The 14,909-nt window shown below is 32.0% G+C and overlaps 12 non-coding genes across 12 annotated transcripts; all 12 read left to right on the top strand.

Moving 5' to 3' along the window:
- Positions 1 to 1,216: 1,216 nt before the first annotated feature.
- Trnaq-uug (transfer RNA glutamine (anticodon UUG)) lies at positions 1,217 to 1,288 on the top strand. The gene has a single exon. It is a non-coding gene; the product is annotated as a tRNA-Gln (tRNA).
- A 924-nt stretch (positions 1,289 to 2,212) lies between these two features.
- Trnas-aga (transfer RNA serine (anticodon AGA)) lies at positions 2,213 to 2,294 on the top strand. Its single transcript has one exon. It is a non-coding gene; the product is annotated as a tRNA-Ser (tRNA).
- Positions 2,295 to 3,531: 1,237 nt separating this feature from the next.
- Trnaq-uug (transfer RNA glutamine (anticodon UUG)) lies at positions 3,532 to 3,603 on the top strand. The gene has a single exon. It is a non-coding gene; the product is annotated as a tRNA-Gln (tRNA).
- Positions 3,604 to 4,541: 938 nt separating this feature from the next.
- On the top strand, positions 4,542 to 4,623 carry Trnas-aga (transfer RNA serine (anticodon AGA)). The gene has a single exon. It is a non-coding gene; the product is annotated as a tRNA-Ser (tRNA).
- Positions 4,624 to 6,690: 2,067 nt separating this feature from the next.
- Positions 6,691 to 6,762, top strand: Trnaq-uug (transfer RNA glutamine (anticodon UUG)). The gene has a single exon. It is a non-coding gene; the product is annotated as a tRNA-Gln (tRNA).
- Positions 6,763 to 7,686: 924 nt separating this feature from the next.
- On the top strand, positions 7,687 to 7,768 carry Trnas-aga (transfer RNA serine (anticodon AGA)). Its single transcript has one exon. It is a non-coding gene; the product is annotated as a tRNA-Ser (tRNA).
- Positions 7,769 to 9,005: 1,237 nt separating this feature from the next.
- Trnaq-uug (transfer RNA glutamine (anticodon UUG)) lies at positions 9,006 to 9,077 on the top strand. Its single transcript has one exon. It is a non-coding gene; the product is annotated as a tRNA-Gln (tRNA).
- Positions 9,078 to 10,001: 924 nt separating this feature from the next.
- Positions 10,002 to 10,083, top strand: Trnas-aga (transfer RNA serine (anticodon AGA)). The gene has a single exon. It is a non-coding gene; the product is annotated as a tRNA-Ser (tRNA).
- Positions 10,084 to 11,322: 1,239 nt separating this feature from the next.
- Positions 11,323 to 11,394, top strand: Trnaq-uug (transfer RNA glutamine (anticodon UUG)). Its single transcript has one exon. It is a non-coding gene; the product is annotated as a tRNA-Gln (tRNA).
- Positions 11,395 to 12,317: 923 nt separating this feature from the next.
- Positions 12,318 to 12,399, top strand: Trnas-aga (transfer RNA serine (anticodon AGA)). The gene has a single exon. It is a non-coding gene; the product is annotated as a tRNA-Ser (tRNA).
- A 1,237-nt stretch (positions 12,400 to 13,636) lies between these two features.
- Positions 13,637 to 13,708, top strand: Trnaq-uug (transfer RNA glutamine (anticodon UUG)). The gene has a single exon. It is a non-coding gene; the product is annotated as a tRNA-Gln (tRNA).
- Positions 13,709 to 14,647: 939 nt separating this feature from the next.
- Trnas-aga (transfer RNA serine (anticodon AGA)) lies at positions 14,648 to 14,729 on the top strand. Its single transcript has one exon. It is a non-coding gene; the product is annotated as a tRNA-Ser (tRNA).
- The last annotated feature ends 180 nt before the right edge of the window (positions 14,730 to 14,909 follow it).

A 14,909-nucleotide genomic window follows, 5' to 3' on the forward strand; every position in this document is an offset into this window, starting at 1 on the left:
TGTCGCTATTAATGACTTTTGTTTATCACTTATATTGTGTAAAAAGAAATAAAATTGGAAAGTAGTCAGCCATACCCGAGTTAGAAATTAAATTGCTAGCATTTATATCCATGATCAGCATTTTCGTGTCGTGTAGATGAGATATCCAAACTTATTTATGAATTTAAACAGAGCCATTTTGAATAAAATGAATAAATAAAAACTTGAGTAAAATGTTGTTAACTCTGAAAAGGACTGTTTCAATTACTGCTGCTACTAATAGCAAACCGTAGCCATTAAAAACTAATGTTGATCGCTAATTCTTGAGAGGCCGTTAAGACAGAGGAAATCAATGATGAATTTTAAAGGTGGCGTAGCAAGACATCGTTCTTGCTTCCTCGTAAAATTTGGTTTCCTTAGTTCAAACACACACACACACACACACACACGAAAAAATAATACGTGATCAATTTAGGTGATTTTTGGAATATGACATTTTTTGTTGCATGACATTCTGTACTTTAGCTTTTTGTTCAATTTTTACTTGGTTTCTACCTTAACATTTTCCTTTTAAAAACAAACTTTTCTATATTGTCGGGTATGCTGATAACAAATATCGAATATAAATTTTCCGCAAATACGTAGTTTTCTGGATATCAAGCAATGTCCTCCTTTAAGATATAAGTAGTGGCCATTGTTGTATACGCAAGCGCGCATATTTTTGGCGCGCGTGCACGACAGTGGCCACCATTTATAACATAAAGAATTACATTGCTTATTATCCGGAAAACTACTTGTTTACGGAAAATTTAAATGCGATATTCTTTTTCAGCATACCCGAAAACTTTTAAAATCGTCATTTACTTGCTTTTTAATTCACTTGTACTAAACTATTTGTTTCACAACATAATTCAAATTTTGTGTCTGATCAAACATTTATTTCGTTCGACATTTGTTCAGATTTCATATTCACATTTGTTCATATTTCAGCATGTCATAATCTTTAAAAAAATGTGTTAGTAAGTGTCGCCTTTCCGATAAAGTGACATGTATGAGGAAACACCGTGTTTAAGCAATAATGCATTTAAAATAAACTGATTTCATTAATGTTGCATTTTGATATTTGGAAAAAAAAATTTAATTATGAAATGTTCTTTAAAAATAAAAACATATAAAGAATATTAAAATACACGTGAAAACGATTTAGAAAGTTTATCAATTTGGTTTGATATGTAGTGGTTCTATGGTGTAATGGTTAGCACTCTGGACTTTGAATCCAGCGATCCGAGTTCAAATCTCGGTAGGACCTACTCTGAGTGAATTTTGATGTTTTTATCTGGTTGAATAAAATTATTTAATTTCTTTATTTCAAAGATTGAATAAAGATGAAATTGTAGAAAATGTTTATATTTTTTATGAAAAAAAAAATTTCATTGCGGTTAATAAAAGTAATATTTGCGCGTAAATTTTATGTAACAATCGTCGCCTGAAAATATTATTTAATGATTTTTCTGAGATGCAGAAACGTTTATTTATTTACATGTTTTCGACCGTTGCAATCTCCGGACTTTTTCAAATGCTGTTTTCATTGTATGCTGTATCATCACGTCGCATGAATCGAAAAAGTCTATAATTGAAATAGGTTTCCCAAATATTTTGGTAGTCATAATTCGGCTTTGTTTTAGTATACACATGGATTCGAAAAAGGTGTCAAAAAACAAAAAAACAAAAGAAATATATAACAAATAAACGTTATGAAAGGCACGATAAGTTACTTTTCTACCTATGTGGATATTTTTTTAGAGTTTTTATTTAATGTAAAATGTTTATTGGGTTCTAAAAACATACGGTGTTTATCGGTATATTTGCAAAAGGTCAATGACGGCTTATGCGCTGTTGAATACGTTAAGTTTAAGAAAATGAATCGAAACGAAAGAATGATACAAAATGCAATTAGAAACCGAGCGAATATATGTCAGCGAATGTAACGATTACATATATTGCTGCTAGGAATTCTTTGGACGTTCAGTGTGAATGGGTATCACTGAAATATTTTGGACGCCATTAATATCACGACAACATCGACTGACTGTATTGTAATTGTGGTTTATCAGATTAGAGGGCCTCCTACTATATCGCTAGTAATTTGAACTCCACAGACGATATGTGAATAGGCGCGCATTGAAAGCTGTGTGTTTAGTACTAATTAACGATGCTCATATCACGTAATAGCGTCGTCGTGGCCGAGTGGTTAAGGCGATGGCCTAGAAAGCCATTGGGGTCTCCCCGCATAGGTTCGAATCCTATCGGCGACGAAATAGTTTTATACTTACTGCTGTCGCTATTAATGACTTTTGTTTATCACTTATATTGTGTAAAAAGAAATAAAATTGGAAAGTAGTCAGCCATACCCGAGTTAGAAATTAAATTGCTAGCATTTATATCCATGATCAGCATTTTCGTGTCGTGTAGATGAGATATCCAAACTTATTTATGAATTTAAACAGAGCCATTTTGAATAAAATGAATAAATAAAAACTTGAGTAAAATGTTGTTAACTCTGAAAAGGACTGTTTCAATTACTGCTGCTACTAATAGCAAACCGTAGCCATTAAAAACTAATGTTGATCGCTAATTCTTGAGAGGCCGTTAAGACAGAGGAAATCAATGATGAATTTTAAAGGTGGCGTAGCAAGACATCGTTCTTGCTTCCTCGTAAAATTTGGTTTCCTTAGTTCAAACACACACACACACACACACACACGAAAAAATAATACGTGATCAATTTAGGTGATTTTTGGAATATGACATTTTTTGTTCCATGACATTCTGTACTTTAGCTTTTTGTTCAATTTTTACTTGGTTTCCACCTTAACATTTTCCTTTTAAAAACAAACTTTTCTATATTGTCGGGTATGCTGATAACAAATATCGAATATAAATTTTCCGCAAATACGTAGTTTTCTGGATATCAAGCAATGTCCTCCTTTAAGATATAAGTAGTGGCCATTGTTGTATACGCAAGCGCGCATATTTTTGGCGCGCGTGCACGACAGTGGCCACCATTTATAACATAAAGAATTACATTGCTTATTATCCGGAAAACTACTTGTTTACGGAAAATTTAAATGCGATATTCTTTTTCAGCATACCCGAAAACTTTTAAAATCGTCATTTACTTGCTTTTTAATTCACTTGTACTAAACTATTTGTTTCACAACATAATTCAAATTTTGTGTCTGATCAAACATTTATTTCGTTCGACATTTGTTCAGATTTCATATTCACATTTGTTCATATTTCAGCATGTCATAATCTTTAAAAAAATGTGTTAGTAAGTGTCGCCTTTCCGATAAAATGACATGTATGAGGAAACACCGTGTTAAAGCAATAATGCATTTAAACTAAACTGATTTCATTAATGTTGCATTTTGATATTTGGAAAAAAAAATTTAATTATGAAATGTTCTTTAAAAATAAAAACATATAAAGAATATTAAAATACACGTGAAAACGATATAGAAAGTTTATCAATTTGGTTTGATATGTAGTGGTTCTATGGTGTAATGGTTAGCACTCTGGACTTTGAATCCAGCGATCCGAGTTCAAATCTCGGTAGGACCTACTCTGACTGAATTTTGATGTTTTTATCTGGTTGAATAAAATTATTTAATTTCTTTATTTCAAAGATTGAATAAAGATGAAATTGTAGAAAATGTTTATATTTTTTATGAAAAAAAAAAAAAAAATTCATTGCGGTTAATAAAAGTAATATTTGCGCGTAAATTTTATGTAACAATCGTCGCCTGAAAATATTATTTAATGATTTTTCTGAGATGCAGAAACGTTTATTTATTTACATGTTTTCGGCCGTTGCAATCTCCGGACTTTTTCAAATGCTGTTTTCATTGTATGCTGTATAATCACGTCGCATGAATCGAAAATGTCTATAATTGAAATAGGTTTCCCAAATATTTTTGTAGTCATAATTCGGCTTTGTTTTACTATACACATGGATTCGAATAAGGTGTCAAAAAACAAAAAACAAAACAAATATATAACAAATAAATTTTATGAAAGGCACGATAAGTTACTTTTCTACCTATGTGGATATTTTTTTAGAGTTTTTATTTAATGTAAAATGTTTATTGGGTTCTAAAAACATACGGTGTTTATCGGTATATTTGAAAACGGTCAATGACGGCTTATGCGCTGTTGAATACGTTTAGTTTGAGAAAATGAATCGAAACGAAAAAATGATAGAAAATGCTGTTAGAAATCGACCCAATATATGTCAGCCTATGTAACGATAACATATATTGCTGCTGGGCATTCTGTAGACGTTCAGTGTGAATGGGTATCACTGAAAGATTTTGGACGCCATTAATATCACGACAACATCGACTGACTGTATTGTAATTGTAGTTTATGAGATTAGAGGGCCTCCTACTATATCCTCCTATATCGCTAGTAATTTGAACTCCGCAGACGATATATGAATAGGCGCGCATGGAAAGCTGTTTGTTTACTAATAGATAACGATGCTGTTGTCAAACAGCAGAGTCGTCGTGGCCGAGTGGTTAAGGCGATGGCCTAGAAAGCCATTGGGGTCTCCCCGCATAGGTTCGAATCCTATCGGCGACGGATAGTTTTATATTTTCTTCTGTCGCTATTTGTGACTTTTGTTTATCGCTTATATTGTGTAAAAAGAAAAAAAAAATTGGAAAGTAGTCAGCCATGCCCGAGTTAGAAATTAAATTAAAAACTAACTAAATCAATAAAATAAAAATTGAAGTCACAAGTTTTGCACCATTTTAATATTAGTTAATGAAAGATAATTATGAACATAAGATGGTGCATTTTGGCAAATGGTTCAAGGTGTATTTGTTAGCACTCTGGACTCTGAATCCAGCGATCTGAGTTCAAATCTCGGTAGAACCTTGTATATTAAGATTCTATATTTTGACTTTGTTATATATTCTATATTTTGAATTGATTGTGCCTGTCTGTCTGTATTATTCTAATATAAAAGAAAATGAACTTTAACTTTATCTGTTTGTGTATTTATATTCCCTATGGATTCCGAAACGGCTGCTGGGCCAATTTTTATGAAGTTTATAACGCGAATGTACTTTATGTTTCTGACCGTGTTCTTAGATAGGTTTTGTATCGAATGTCTTCGATAAGTATCGATAATCGAAAAAATCCGATGAAGGCAAAAACAGCCGATTTTATCTAACGTTCACACCTTATACAGCCTAACATCACAAGTGCATTTGATAAGTTTTATTACCACACAAGCCGAAAAGCCAGGCATATAAAATCAACAGTAGGTTCTTGAATATGACAGGGGTTCATCCAGAATGAATGTTTCTGTTTAAAGCACAACTGAACTATGACACTAGAATTTTTCATTTTAAACTTAAATTCAAGCTATTATATATAAAAATAATTTTATATAATCAACAGTCAGTTCTCTACAGAGTAATGGAGACTAATATGTATTGCGGATAAAGAAACTGCGAGGAGGCATGTGAAGCTTCCTCCTAGTGAATTGCGATTAGTTCCCAATTTGATTGAAACATTTTGATGACAATAAAAATGTGTGAGTTTGAAAAATTCGTTGATCTTCAACATTAGTTTTCGTCCAAGTAATTTGTGTTAGTTAATCCTGAAAAGAGATGTTTGACATGCAATGAGTAAAATGTTGTTAACTCTGAAAAGGACTGTTTCAATTACTGCTGCCACTAATAGCAAACCGTAGCCATTAAAAACTGATTTTGATCTCTAATTCTTGAGAGGTTGTTAAGAAAGAGGAAATCAATGATGAATTTGAAAGGTGACGTAGCAAGAAATCGTTCTTGCTTCCTCATAAAATTTGGTTTCCTTACTTCAAACACACACACACACACACACACACACACGAAAAAATAATACGTGATCAATTTAGGTGATTTTTGGAATATGACATTTTTTGTTCTATGACATTCTGTACTTTAGCTTTTTGTTCAATTTTTACTTGGTTTCCACCTTAACATTTTCCTTTAAAAACCGACTTTTCTATATTGTCGGGTATGCTTAAAACGAATATCGAATATAAATTTTCCGCAAATAAGTAGTTTTCTGGATATCAAGCAATGTCCTCCTTTAAGATATAAGTAGTGTCCATTGTTGTATGCGCAAGCGCGCATATTTTTGGCGCGCGTGCACGACAGTGACCACCATTTATAACATAAAGAATTACATTGCTAATTATCCGGAAAACTACTTGTTTACGGAAAATTTAAATGCAATATTCTTTTTCAGCATACCCGAAAACTTTTAAAATCGTCATTTACTTGCTTTTTAATTCACTTGTACTAAACTATTTGTTTCACAACATAATTCAAATTTTGTGTCTGATCAAACATTTATTTCGTTCGACATTTGTTCAGATTTCATATTCACATTTGTTCATATTTCAGCATGTCATAATCTTAAAAAAAATCTGTTAGTAAGTGTCGCCTTTCCGATAAAATGACATGTATGAGGAAACACCGTGTTTAAGCAATAATGCATTTAAAATAATCTGATTTCATTAATGTTGCATTTTGATATTTGGAAAAAAAAATTTAATTATGAAATGTTCTTTAAAAATAAAAACATATAAAGAATATTAAAATACACGTAAAAACGATATAGAAAGTTTATCAATTTGGTTTGATATGTAGTGGTTCTATGGTGTAATGGTTAGCACTCTGGACTTTGAATCCAGCGATCCGAGTTCAAATCTCGGTAGGACCTACTCTGAGTGAATTTTGATGTTTTTATCTGGTTGAATAAAATTATTTAATTTCTTTATTTCAAAGATTGAATAAAGATGAAATTGTAGAAAATGTTTATATATTTTATGAAAAAAAAAATTTCATTGCGGTTAATAAAAGTAATATTTGCGCGTAAATTTTATGTAACAATCGTCGCCTGAAAATATTATTTAATGATTTTTCTGAGATGCAGAAACGTTTATTTATTTACATGTTTTCGGCCGTTGCAATCTCCGGACTTTTTCAAATGCTGTTTTCATTGTATGCTGTATCATCACGTCGCATGAATCGAAAAAGTCTATAATTGAAATAGGTTTCCCAAATATTTTGGTAGTCATAATTCGGCTTTGTTTTAGTATACACATGGATTCGAAAAAGGTGTCAAAAAACAAAAAAACAAAAGAAATATATAACAAATAAACGTTATGAAAGGCACGATAAGTTACTTTTCTACCTATGTGGATATTTTTTTAGAGTTTTTATTTAATGTAAAATGTTTATTGGGTTCTAAAAACATACGGTGTTTATCGGTATATTTGCAAAAGGTCAATGACGGCTTATGCGCTGTTGAATACGTTAAGTTTAAGAAAATGAATCGAAACGAAAGAATGATACAAAATGCAATTAGAAACCGAGCGAATATATGTCAGCGAATGTAACGATTACATATATTGCTGCTAGGAATTCTTTGGACGTTCAGTGTGAATGGGTATCACTGAAATATTTTGGACGCCATTAATATCACGACAACATCGACTGACTGTATTGTAATTGTGGTTTATCAGATTAGAGGGCCTCCTACTATATCGCTAGTAATTTGAACTCCGCAGACGATATGTGAATAGGCGCGCATTGAAAGCTGTGTGTTTAGTACTAATTAACGATGCTCATATCACGTAATAGCGTCGTCGTGGCCGAGTGGTTAAGGCGATGGCCTAGAAAGCCATTGGGGTCTCCCCGCATAGGTTCGAATCCTATCGGCGACGAAATAGTTTTATACTTACTGCTGTCGCTATTAATGACTTTTGTTTATCACTTATATTGTGTAAAAAGAAATAAAATTGGAAAGTAGTCAGCCATACCCGAGTTAGAAATTAAATTGCTAGCATTTATATCCATGATCAGCATTTTCGTGTCGTGTAGATGAGATATCCAAACTTATTTATGAATTTAAACAGAGCCATTTTGAATAAAATGAATAAATAAAAACTTGAGTAAAATGTTGTTAACTCTGAAAAGGACTGTTTCAATTACTGCTGCTACTAATAGCAAACCGTAGCCATTAAAAACTAATGTTGATCGCTAATTCTTGAGAGGCCGTTAAGACAGAGGAAATCAATGATGAATTTTAAAGGTGGCGTAGCAAGACATCGTTCTTGCTTCCTCGTAAAATTTGGTTTCCTTAGTTCAAACACACACACACACACACACACACGAAAAAATAATACGTGATCAATTTAGGTGATTTTTGGAATATGACATTTTTTGTTGCATGACATTCTGTACTTTAGCTTTTTGTTCAATTTTTACTTGGTTTCTACCTTAACATTTTCCTTTTAAAAACAAACTTTTCTATATTGTCGGGTATGCTGATAACAAATATCGAATATAAATTTTCCGCAAATACGTAGTTTTCTGGATATCAAGCAATGTCCTCCTTTAAGATATAAGTAGTGGCCATTGTTGTATACGCAAGCGCGCATATTTTTGGCGCGCGTGCACGACAGTGGCCACCATTTATAACATAAAGAATTACATTGCTTATTATCCGGAAAACTACTTGTTTACGGAAAATTTAAATGCGATATTCTTTTTCAGCATACCCGAAAACTTTTAAAATCGTCATTTACTTGCTTTTTAATTCACTTGTACTAAACTATTTGTTTCACAACATAATTCAAATTTTGTGTCTGATCAAACATTTATTTCGTTCGACATTTGTTCAGATTTCATATTCACATTTGTTCATATTTCAGCATGTCATAATCTTTAAAAAAATGTGTTAGTAAGTGTCGCCTTTCCGATAAAATGACATGTATGAGGAAACACCGTGTTTAAGCAATAATGCATTTAAAATAAACTGATTTCATTAATGTTGCATTTTGATATTTGGAAAAAAAAATTTAATTATGAAATGTTCTTTAAAAATAAAAACATATAAAGAATATTAAAATACACGTGAAAACGATTTAGAAAGTTTATCAATTTGGTTTGATATGTAGTGGTTCTATGGTGTAATGGTTAGCACTCTGGACTTTGAATCCAGCGATCCGAGTTCAAATCTCGGTAGGACCTACTCTGAGTGAATTTTGATGTTTTTATCTGGTTGAATAAAATTATTTAATTTCTTTATTTCAAAGATTGAATAAAGATGAAATTGTAGAAAATGTTTATATTTTTTATGAAAAAAAAAATTTCATTGCGGTTAATAAAAGTAATATTTGCGCGTAAATTTTATGTAACAATCGTCGCCTGAAAATATTATTTAATGATTTTTCTGAGATGCAGAAACGTTTATTTATTTACATGTTTTCGACCGTTGCAATCTCCGGACTTTTTCAAATGCTGTTTTCATTGTATGCTGTATCATCACGTCGCATGAATCGAAAAAGTCTATAATTGAAATAGGTTTCCCAAATATTTTGGTAGTCATAATTCGGCTTTGTTTTAGTATACACATGGATTCGAAAAAGGTGTCAAAAAACAAAAAAACAAAAGAAATATATAACAAATAAACGTTATGAAAGGCACGATAAGTTACTTTTCTACCTATGTGGATATTTTTTTAGAGTTTTTATTTAATGTAAAATGTTTATTGGGTTCTAAAAACATACGGTGTTTATCGGTATATTTGCAAAAGGTCAATGACGGCTTATGCGCTGTTGAATACGTTAAGTTTAAGAAAATGAATCGAAACGAAAGAATGATACAAAATGCAATTAGAAACCGAGCGAATATATGTCAGCGAATGTAACGATTACATATATTGCTGCTAGGAATTCTTTGGACGTTCAGTGTGAATGGGTATCACTGAAATATTTTGGACGCCATTAATATCACGACAACATCGACTGACTGTATTGTAATTGTGGTTTATCAGATTAGAGGGCCTCCTACTATATGGCTAGTAATTTGAACTCCGCAGACGATATGTGAATAGGCGCGCATTGAAAGCTGTGTGTTTAGTACTAATTAACGATGCTCATATCACGTAATAGCGTCGTCGTGGCCGAGTGGTTAAGGCGATGGCCTAGAAAGCCATTGGGGTCTCCCCGCATAGGTTCGAATCCTATCGGCGACGAAATAGTTTTATACTTACTGCTGTCGCTATTAATGACTTTTGTTTATCACTTATATTGTGTAAAAAGAAATAAAATTGGAAAGTAGTCAGCCATACCCGAGTTAGAAATTAAATTGCTAGCATTTATATCCATGATCAGCATTTTCGTGTCGTGTAGATGAGATATCCAAACTTATTTATGAATTTAAACAGAGCCATTTTGAATAAAATGAATAAATAAAAACTTGAGTAAAATGTTGTTAACTCTGAAAAGGACTGTTTCAATTACTGCTGCTACTAATAGCAAACCGTAGCCATTAAAAACTAATGTTGATCGCTAATTCTTGAGAGGCCGTTAAGACAGAGGAAATCAATGATGAATTTTAAAGGTGGCGTAGCAAGACATCGTTCTTGCTTCCTCGTAAAATTTGGTTTCCTTAGTTCAAACACACACACACACACACACACACACGAAAAAATAATACGTGATCAATTTAGGTGATTTTTGGAATATGACATTTTTTGTTGCATGACATTCTGTACTTTAGCTTTTTGTTCAATTTTTACTTGGTTTCTACCTTAACATTTTCCTTTTAAAAACAAACTTTTCTATATTGTCGGGTATGCTGATAACAAATATCGAATATAAATTTTCCGCAAATACGTAGTTTTCTGGATATCAAGCAATGTCCTCCTTTAAGATATAAGTAGTGGCCATTGTTGTATACGCAAGCGCGCATATTTTTGGCGCGCGTGCACGACAGTGGCCACCATTTATAACATAAAGAATTACATTGCTTATTATCCGGAAAACTACTTGTTTACGGAAAATTTAAATGCGATATTCTTTTTCAGCATACCCGAAAACTTTTAAAATCGTCATTTACTTGCTTTTTAATTCACTTGTACTAAACTATTTGTTTCACAACATAATTCAAATTTTGTGTCTGATCAAACATTTATTTCGTTCGACATTTGTTCAGATTTCATATTCACATTTGTTCATATTTCAGCATGTCATAATCTTTAAAAAAATGTGTTAGTAAGTGTCGCCTTTCCGATAAAATGACATGTATGAGGAAACACCGTGTTAAAGCAATAATGCATTTAAACTAAACTGATTTCATTAATGTTGCATTTTGATATTTGGAAAAAAAAATTTAATTATGAAATGTTCTTTAAAAATAAAAACATATAAAGAATATTAAAATACACGTGAAAACGATATAGAAAGTTTATCAATTTGGTTTGATATGTAGTGGTTCTATGGTGTAATGGTTAGCACTCTGGACTTTGAATCCAGCGATCCGAGTTCAAATCTCGGTAGGACCTACTCTGACTGAATTTTGATGTTTTTATCTGGTTGAATAAAATTATTTTATTTCTTTATTTCAAAGATTGAATAAAGATGAAATTGTAGAAATGTTTATATTTTTTATGAAAAAAAAAATTTCATTGCGGTTAATAAAAGTAATATTTGCGCGTAAATTTTATGTAACAATCGTCGCCTGAAAATATTATTTAATGATTTTTCTGAGATGCAGAAACGTTTATTTATTTACATGTTTTCGACCGTTGCAATCTCCGGACTTTTTCAAATGCTGTTTTCATTGTATGCTGTATCATCACGTCGCATGAATCGAAAAAGTCTATAATTGAAATAGGTTTCCCAAATATTTTGGTAGTCATAATTCGGCTTTGTTTTAGTATACACATGGATTCGAAAAAGGTGTCAAAAAACAAAAAAACAAAAGAAATATATAACAAATAAACGTTATGAAAGGCACGATAAGTTACTTTTCTACCTATGTGGATATTTTTTTAGAGTTTTTATTTAATGTAAAATGTTTATTGGGTTCTAAAAACATACGGTGTTTATCGGTATATTTGCAAAAGGTCAATGACGGCTTATGCGCTGTTGAATACGTTAAGTTTAAGAAAATGAATCGAAACGAAAGAATGATACAAAATGCAATTAGAAACCGAGCGAATATATGTCAGCGAATGTAACGATTACATATATTGCTGCTAGGAATTCTTTGGACGTTCAGTGTGAATGGGTATCAGTGAAATATTTTGGACGCCATTAATATCACGACAACATCGACTGACTGTATTGTAATTGTAGTTTATCAGATTAGAGGGCCTCCTACTATATCGCTAGTAATTTGAACTCCACAGACGATATGTGAATAGGCGCGCATTGAAAGCTGTGTGTTTAGTACTAATTAACGATGCTCATATCACGTAATAGCGTCGTCGTGGCCGAGTGGTTAAGGCGATGGCCTAGAAAGCCATTGGGGTCTCCCCGCATAGGTTCGAATCCTATCGGCGACGAAATAGTTTTATACTTACTGCTGTCGCTATTAATGACTTTTGTTTATCACTTATATTGTGTAAAAAGAAATAAAATTGGAAAGTAGTCAGCCATACCCGAGTTAGAAATTAAATTGCTAGCATTTATATCCATGATCAGCATTTTCGTGTCGTGTAGATGAGATATCCAAACTTATTTATGAATTTAAACAGAGCCATTTTGAATAAAATGAATAAATAAAAACTTGAGTAAAATGTTGTTAACTCTGAAAAGGACTGTTTCAATTACTGCTGCTACTAATAGCAAACCGTAGCCATTAAAAACTAATGTTGATCGCTAATTCTTGAGAGGCCGTTAAGACAGAGGAAATCAATGATGAATTTTAAAGGTGGCGTAGCAAGACATCGTTCTTGCTTCCTCGTAAAATTTGGTTTCCTTAGTTCAAACACACACACACACACACACACACGAAAAAATAATACGTGATCAATTTAGGTGATTTTTGGAATATGACATTTTTTGTTCCATGACATTCTGTACTTTAGCTTTTTGTTCAATTTTTACTTGGTTTCCACCTTAACATTTTCCTTTTAAAAACAAACTTTTCTATATTGTCGGGTATGCTGATAACAAATATCGAATATAAATTTTCCGCAAATACGTAGTTTTCTGGATATCAAGCAATGTCCTCCTTTAAGATATAAGTAGTGGCCATTGTTGTATACGCAAGCGCGCATATTTTTGGCGCGCGTGCACGACAGTGGCCACCATTTATAACATAAAGAATTACATTGCTTATTATCCGGAAAACTACTTGTTTACGGAAAATTTAAATGCGATATTCTTTTTCAGCATACCCGAAAACTTTTAAAATCGTCATTTACTTGCTTTTTAATTCACTTGTACTAAACTATTTGTTTCACAACATAATTCAAATTTTGTGTCTGATCAAACATTTATTTCGTTCGACATTTGTTCAGATTTCATATTCACATTTGTTCATATTTCAGCATGTCATAATCTTTAAAAAAATGTGTTAGTAAGTGTCGCCTTTCCGATAAAATGACATGTATGAGGAAACACCGTGTTAAAGCAATAATGCATTTAAACTAAACTGATTTCATTAATGTTGCATTTTGATATTTGGAAAAAAAAATTTAATTATGAAATGTTCTTTAAAAATAAAAACATATAAAGAATATTAAAATACACGTGAAAACGATATAGAAAGTTTATCAATTTGGTTTGATATGTAGTGGTTCTATGGTGTAATGGTTAGCACTCTGGACTTTGAATCCAGCGATCCGAGTTCAAATCTCGGTAGGACCTACTCTGAGTGAATTTTGATGTTTTTATCTGGTTGAATAAAATTATTTAATTTCTTTATTTCAAAGATTGAATAAAGATGAAATTGTAGAAAATGTTTATATTTTTTATGAAAAAAAAAAAAAAAAATTCATTGCGGTTAATAAAAGTAATATTTGCGCGTAAATTTTATGTAACAATCGTCGCCTGAAAATATTATTTAATGATTTTTCTGAGATGCAGAAACGTTTATTTATTTACATGTTTTCGGCCGTTGCAATCTCCGGACTTTTTCAAATGCTGTTTTCATTGTATGCTGTATAATCACGTCGCATGAATCGAAAATGTCTATAATTGAAATAGGTTTCCCAAATATTTTTGTAGTCATAATTCGGCTTTGTTTTACTATACACATGGATTCGAATAAGGTGTCAAAAAACAAAAAACAAAACAAATATATAACAAATAAATTTTATGAAAGGCACGATAAGTTACTTTTCTACCTATGTGGATATTTTTTTAGAGTTTTTATTTAATGTAAAATGTTTATTGGGTTCTAAAAACATACGGTGTTTATCGGTATATTTGAAAACGGTCAATGACGGCTTATGCGCTGTTGAATACGTTTAGTTTGAGAAAATGAATCGAAACGAAAAAATGATAGAAAATGCTGTTAGAAATCGACCCAATATATGTCAGCCTATGTAACGATAACATATATTGCTGCTGGGCATTCTGTAGACGTTCAGTGTGAATGGGTATCACTGAAAGATTTTGGACGCCATTAATATCACGACAACATCGACTGACTGTATTGTAATTGTAGTTTATGAGATTAGAGGGCCTCCTACTATATCCTCCTATATCGCTAGTAATTTGAACTCCGCAGACGATATATGAATAGGCGCGCATGGAAAGCTGTTTGTTTACTAATAGATAACGATGCTGTTGTCAAACAGCAGAGTCGTCGTGGCCGAGTGGTTAAGGCGATGGCCTAGAAAGCCATTGGGGTCTCCCCGCATAGGTTCGAATCCTATCGGCGACGGATAGTTTTATATTTTCTTCTGTCGCTATTTGTGACTTTTGTTTATCACTTATATTGTGTAAAAAGAAAAAAAAACAAATTGGAAAGTAGTCAGCCATGCCCGAGTTAGAAATTAAATTAAAAACTAACTAAATCAATAAAATAAAAATTGAAGTCACAAGTTTTGCACCATTTTAATAT

Source organism: Euprymna scolopes, chromosome 7 (genome assembly GCF_053919585.1).
Source record: "Euprymna scolopes isolate OS-2025 chromosome 7, ASM5391958v1, whole genome shotgun sequence".
Lineage (NCBI taxonomy): Eukaryota > Metazoa > Mollusca > Cephalopoda > Sepiida > Sepiolidae > Euprymna > Euprymna scolopes.